General features: G+C 41.2%; 1 pseudogene; it reads left to right on the top strand.

The window, feature by feature from the left end:
• The window catches only part of LOC145652826 (NACHT, LRR and PYD domains-containing protein 3-like), a 20,206-nt pseudogene that overhangs the window by 4,100 nt on the left and 8,606 nt on the right, over positions 1-7,500 (top strand).

Here is a 7,500-nt window from a genome sequence, read left to right as displayed (position 1 = left end):
GTACTGTAATAATTAAATAATAATAAGTTTAAATTTAAATAGTGCATTTCTAAAATTCAAGGTTGCTTTACAATAGCAATACACATGGAAAGAGACATGAATTAACACATTTAGCACATTAATTTATCAACTATTAACAGAAGAAAGGTCATTAAAATGTTTATGTTTTAAGCGATTTGAAAGCAGAAATTGAAGACCAAAGATGGAGAGATTGTAGTAACGTGTTCTACAGTTTTGAGGCCATGACACTAAAAGATCTGCCCCTACAGAGACTAATCTTAATTTAGGGATGGAGAGACAACCTGCATCAGAAGACTTAAGTGTACGGGTGGGGCAGTATGGATGTAGGAGTTCAGCTAAGTAGGGAGGTGCAAGACCATGCAGAGCTTTGAATGTAAGCAGGACGAGTTTATACTGAATGCGTTGAGGGACAGGGAGCCAGTGTAACTGATGTAGAATCAGGGTGTTGTGGGCTGACATTTTTTAACATGTAAGAGAATTCTGGGATGTCAATGAAGAGAGAGTTGCAGTAATGAAGATGGGATGTGATGAAAGTATGAACCAGTGTTTCAGGTCCTTATCTGGAGAGCTTGGGCCTAATCTAGTGATACTGTGAATGTGAAAAAAAAAGAAATTTATAACCAGTGACATGATGTGGGGTTCAAAGGAGAGTGAGGAGTACACCAAGGTTCCAAACTGCAGTTGAGGGTTTGACCAAGACCCATCCACACTGAGTTTAAAATACATCATTTGGCCATTGTGGATTTAGAAACAATAAGTAAAATTTTATTTTGTAAGATTTAATTTTGGTAAGTTTATGTTCATCCACAGAGCTCTTGGATACAAGAGAGTAAATCAGGAGGTGATAAGATGGTGTTAGCTTTGGTTCTAATATACATCTGAGTGTCATCGGCATAACAGTGGAAACAAAGACTATACCTGTGGATAATCTGACCAAGGGGTAACATAGATTAAATAGCAGAGGACCAGGGACCAATCCCTAGAGAACATCTTGAGTAACGGTAACAGTGTGTGATTTGTGTTTACCAAGTGTGACAAAATGTGATCTATTAGAGATATAGGAGGTAAACCATTCAAGAACTGTATTAGTAATCCGAATGTCTGAGAGGCAGCTGATAAGTTTGTTATGGTTTAATTGTGTCAAACACAGCACTTCTATCTAGAAGATCTAGAAGGAGGAGAACACACAGGGCACCAGAGTCAGTAGAGAGAAGGAGATCATTGAAACCATGTAACAGGGCTCTCTCAGTGTTGTGCATAGCATGGAAGTCAGATTGGAAAGATTGCAGTTGAGAGGCTGGAACCCTGATTAGACAGGGAAGACTGGAAATGGGTCAGTAATTATCAAGTAGTGCAGCATTTAGTCCTGTTTTATAAAGAATGGCAGTTAAAGCTGAGGTTTTGAGAGCTGTAGGAACAGAATTTGAAGTAAGGGAAGCATTAATGAGAAGACATGGGAGAAATAGCAGAAGAACACTTAAGAAGAGGAGTGGGGGCAGGATCAAGCTGTAGGTAGATGAGCTGGATTTAGCTACAGTAGTAATGCTGTTACTGAACATTGCTGAGCTCCTCTTTTAATAACTAGACAAAAACAAACTCTCTTGATTACAGTTTATCAGGCTTTGCCAGAAATGCAGCAAAAATGTTTAGTCAGTGGATCAGTGTGTGTTTACATGTGCACATAGTCTGGATAATATTATCCTGGAACATGTTTTAATCAGGCTAAGCTTAGGTCAACCAAGACACTATGTCACACTATGACAATCAGATTGTTATATTAACATGCTCATATCTAAGTAAGACAGTTGTAGACTAATATAAGATCACAGGTGAACATGTAAACATGGATAGTGCGGGGATAACACTTTTATAAGAGTTGATTTAATCTGCTTGTATTGTTCCTAAAAATACAAAAATCTTGGTGTTATCTTTGATCCAGAGCTCAGATTTGATCAGCAAATCAATTCTGTTATTAGGAATAATTTTTACGAGTTCAGAGAAATTTCCCAAAATCAAATTCTTTGTTCATGCTTAGGAACAAGTCATCTACTCACTGGCACTCAGAGTTGTTCAGATCAGCTGTTGGCTGTTCTAAAGTCTCGACTGAAGCTGAAGTGTGACTGTGTCTGTTCCACAGTCTTGACTGAAGCTGAAGTGTGACTGTGTCTGTTCAGCTGCAGCACTGAGGCTGTGGAACAGTCCTCCTCTGAATATCAGCTCTGCTCCCTCTTGTGCAGATTTCAAAAACTTCTTTTTACTCTGACATTTTCATTTCTCTGTCCATGTTTATGTTTGATGGCACATTTCCTTTTGTTTTACATTTCACAGGTTTTTCTTAAGACATTTTTCCTAACTTTCCACAGAACTTTGATCATTGCTGTTGTGGTAAATGTGCTCTATAAATAAAATGTACTTATTTTCTAACAAATCATCTTGTAATGGAGCCCCTTTGTCTGTATCACTTTCCCATGTCATCCTTTGTTTATTGTTTTATCTGTGTGTTGTCCTTCTTTCTGCTCCTCCCACCATTCCTGCCACTCCCCAGCCTAACTCCTCCCACCATTCCTGCCACTCCCCAGCCTAACTCCTCCCACCATTCCTGCCACTCCCCAACCTAACTCCTCCCACCATTCCTGCCACTCCCCAGACTAACTCCTCCCACCATTCCTGCCACTCTCCAGCCTAACTCCTCCCACCATTCCTACAATTTGTCCTTAGTCTCTGTGTCATTCTCTTGCCAGATTCCTCCAGATATATGCTCCTCCTGTTCCTGTGTTCTTCCTATTCGTCTTTGTGGATTGTTGTCTTCTTGTGGCTGAGTGTGTTTAGCACATTTGCTTTACTTTCACTTTCTATTAAATGTCTTTTTGAGTTTCTACACTCACACCTGCATCCTGATCCTTTCTGCTGCCGCACACCAGGCAGCATCACAGATCTGTTATGAAATGCAGAAACACAAGTGTTGATAATATATAATCTTGTATAATATCTACTTGTCTGTATAATCATGTGTTGTGCAGGTATGAATGTGCTACATATTCCTCCATAAAGGTCTGTTGTGTTTGTCCACAGTGTACAAAGAGAAAAAGCAGAACTCACCTACAGAAAACAATTGGAGTCCATATTCAAGGTATGTAAGTGTGGGGGTGATTTCTAGTATATTTGGGTTTTAGGATGTAACAGAAGTAATAAGATTACTTTTTCCATTAAGTGATGAGTACAGTAATCCCATTACAATTTTAGATAAGTGATGAGTAATGGATTACTTTTTTTAAGTAACTACCCAAACACTGCCAGAATGTTCTCCATCATGAAACAAAATCATGTAGTGATCTCTCTCTGTAACATGGTGGTGTTTTTTTGATTGTCTGTTGCTGTTTATTCCTAACCAGGAGCTGGAGCACAAAGTCGTCTCTCTGGTGAAGAAGGAGCTGAAGAAGTTTAAGAAGCTGCTGAGTCCAGATTACCCAGCATGCTCTGAGAGAGAGGTGGAGGATGAGGAGGATCAGAGCAGTGCCAGAGAGGGGGCGCTGAAGATCACACTGCATGTCCTGGGGAACATGAACCAGACAGACCTCGCTAACACACTACAGACCAGTAAGAGCTCTGGATCATAGCTTTATGATGGCAGGATCACTATAACTAAATTTTGTCCTCTGTGTTTGGGCAAAGTCTTTTAGGTTTTTGATCAATTACTTCACCATCAAAGATAACAAGAAAATAAAATATTTGTGATCATGTTCTTCTGTTTATTAGAGCTATTCTCTGAATATCAGCTCAAATACAAACTAATGGATAAATTTAAAAGAATTAATGAAGGAATTTCCCAACAAGGAAGCTCAACTTTTCTGAATGAGATCTACACAGAGCTCTACATCACAGAGGGAGGGAGTGGAGAGGTCAGTAATGAACATGAGGTGAGACAGATTGAGACAGCATCCAGGAGGCCAGCAACACAGGAGACACCCATCAAATTCAACGACCTCTTTAAAAACAAACCCATCAGAAGTGTGCTGACTAAAGGAGTTGCTGGAATTGGGAAAACTGTCTCTGTGCAGAAGTTCATTCTGGACTGGGCTGAAGGAAGAGCAAATCAGGATGTCCTCTTCATATTTCCACTTCCTTTTAGGGAGTTGAATTTGATGAAGGAGAAAAAGCTCAGTCTGATGGATCTGCTTCATGACTTTTTCCCAGAAACAAAACAATTACAATTAATAGACTGTGATGCATATAAAGTCATTTTCATCTTTGATGGTCTGGATGAGTGTCGACTTCCTCTAGACTTCCAGAACAACGAGAACTTGTGGGATGTAATAGAGTTGACCTCAGTGGATGTGCTGCTGACAAACCTCATCAAGGGGAATTTGCTTCTCTCTGCTCTCCTCTGGATAACCTCTCGACCAGCAGCAGCCAATCCGATCCCTCATGAGTGTGTTGATCGGGTAACAGAGGTACGAGGGTTCAGTGACCCTCAGAAAGAAGAGTACTTCAGGAAGAGAATCAGAGATCAGAGCCTGACCAATAGAATCATCACACACATGAAGTCATCAAGAAGTCTCTACATCATGTGCCACATTCCAGTCTTCTGTTGGATTGCAGCTACTGTTCTAGAGAAAATGTTGGGTGAAGCAGAGAGTGGAGAGATCCCCAAGACTCTCACTCAAATGTTTGCACACTTCCTGATCTTTCAGATCAAACACAAGGACAGAAAATACCATGGAGACACTGACACTGATCCTCAACAGACTAAAAAGACAATTCTAGAGCTGGGAAAACTGGCTTTCCAACAACTGGAAAAGGGCAATCTGATTTTCTATGAGGAAGATGTGAGAGAGTGTGGCATTGATGTCAAAGAAATGTCTGTGTACTCAGGAGTGTGTACACAGATCTTCAGAGAGGAGTCTGGGCTTCACCTGGGGAAAGTGTTCAGTTTTGTACATCTGAGCATTCAAGAGTTCCTGGCTGCTTTATATGCATTTATCTCCTTCATTAATAACAACAAAAATGTGCTTGAACAGCAAACAGGATTCCTCAGTTATTTCTTCAAAAGGAAACCAATGTCTGTCTTCCTTATGAATGCAGTGGACAAGGCCTTACAGAGTGAGAATGGACACCTGGACCTTTTCCTCCGTTTCCTTCTGGGTCTCTCACTGGAGTCCAATCAGACTCTCTTACGAGGCCTCCTGTCACAGACAGAAAGCAGCTCTCACAGTACAGAGGAAACAGTCAACTACATCAAGGAGAAGATCAGGAAGAATCCGTCTCCAGAGAAATCCATCAATCTGTTCCACTGTCTGAATGAACTAAAGGATCATTCTCTAGTACAGGAAGTCCAAACATACCTGAGCAGAGGAGGTGACCATCGTCTCTATGGAGCCAGACTCTCTCCTGCTCAGTAGTCAGCTCTGGTGTTTGTGTTGCTGAACTCAGAAGAGGAGCTGGATGAGTTTGACCTGAGTAAATATGACCCATCAGAGGAATGTCTACTGAGACTGCTTCCAGTGGTCACAGCATCCAGAAAAGCTGTGTGAGTATTTTCATTCATAAACACATTATTGCACTGGTGTTAGTACATCATGATCTCCATCATAAGGTACTTTTGTTAATTTGTAAGTGTTTCCTAAACCCCTTTGTAACTAATGTATCATGTACCCTAATGACTATTTAAGGTGTTAGCTGAACCAATCATTAATCCTAAAGAATTTAGGATTACACACACACACACACACACACACACACACACACACACACACACACACACACACACACACACACACACACACACACACACACACACTGTAAGTGTATATTTCTCTCCTACACACATTGACATTATAACTCTTTCACTTGTTACAGTGTTCACTTACCCCTGCCCTGCTTACCTACAACCAGCGATGGAAACAGGTGTAGACCAACATTTAAGACGTGTAAAATATAATACATTTATCTGACTGAATTATAATTACACAGGTATTAGAGTAAATTCTATTGTGTAGCACAGTTTAATTGATGAGAATATGTATAACTAACTTTATAAAGTTACTTAAGCATTTACATTATGTCATACTACCTGAATGTTACCCAATAGATGGATATAAAGTAAGAGAGAGGTAAAGAAAGAGTGAGCGAGAGAGAGAAGTAGAGAGAGAAAGCCCCAGGTAGAGGTTTCTCCAAACCTCACTGCTCAGTCCACCAGCTCTGCTCCAGCTCCACTCCAACTCTCCCCCTAAACCCTCCACCTCCAGACCCTGACTTCAGTCTTATCTTCACCAAGACCAGGTGGTTTACCATCACTGACCAATCACAACTAACCACATTCTCTTATCACCCACACCATGGGACAGCAATCAGGTATCACTGACGCAGGAACTCACAGCTGGTGGTAGGACAGTGATTTACAGTCGTGAATAACAACTCTGGTTATGGGTGGAGTTCCTGTAAAAGTGACCGTGATGTGACCACTCTTTTCTGTGTCACGTCTGCTCTTCTCATCATACCTGACACTGCACTATCAGACTCCTATAATCCTCCTGTCCATTTTGTTAGATTCAGTTCCCCTGTTTATTGACCTTACCTGTTTTCCATAGTCTGCCTTGTTAGTCTTGTAAACAATCCTGTCCTTTTGTGTCTGTCTTTGTGAAATCTCATCTGAGTTGTATTTATAAACTGGTGTATGTAAAGTAGTCTTGTTTTTTTTTTTCACTGTTCCTGAACATGTTTCTGTTTCTGTGTGTCTGCCCTTTTTACCAAAGTCTGCTGTTTGGTCTTCCTAGTGCTGACCTTTGCCTGTTAACACCATTTGCTTTTTGGACTGTGGACTGGTTGAACTTTTGAATGGAGACTTTTTCTCCATTTTATACAAACCAGCGCTGGACTCTGCTCCTGCCCTCCCGCTGACAGTGAGAACAAAGATGAGCACAGCAGTGGGGGGAGATGAGAACAAAACTACATAGACCAGAGTTTGGACTACAACTCAGAATAATGGGTTCAGTCTTCTGTATATGACCCATAATAGTCCACATATTCAAACCAGCTGATGGACAAACCTGAAAACATAAATACCTGTTGTGACGGTGGCGGCACAGAGGAAGCGAAAGGCAAGGTTGAGCCAAAGTGCTCTTTATTCTGCATTGTCAATACGTGAAAAACCACAACAAATAATCAACGATACTCAGTCCTAACAGTCTGTGTAACGATGTACAGGCTGGAAGTGAGTAGTCCAGCGTTCCACTAATGTGCAGCGCTTTCTCTCAGGACCTGTGAGTTTAAATAGAGAGAGAGAACACGGGACAGGTGAAGGTGATTAGTAGGCAGGGGACTGGGAACAAGGCAGGGATGTAGTGCGCTCCCTAGCAGGAGTGGGCGTGTCCCTCCTTCTGGATGCCCGGCCAACCGTGACACCTGGCAAATATAAGCAATCCCTTAAAACTGTTTAAAAAAATAAATGACAGGTCTTCTCTCTGACTAGCCACTGATGTG

The sequence above is a fragment of the Electrophorus electricus genome, chromosome 21 (assembly GCF_041902795.1).
Source record: "Electrophorus electricus isolate QZ-2024a chromosome 21, ASM4190279v1, whole genome shotgun sequence".
Classification (NCBI taxonomy): domain Eukaryota; kingdom Metazoa; phylum Chordata; class Actinopteri; order Gymnotiformes; family Gymnotidae; genus Electrophorus; species Electrophorus electricus.
Note: the sequence above shows the minus strand (reverse complement) of the source record. Positions and strands in the feature narration are given on the sequence as shown.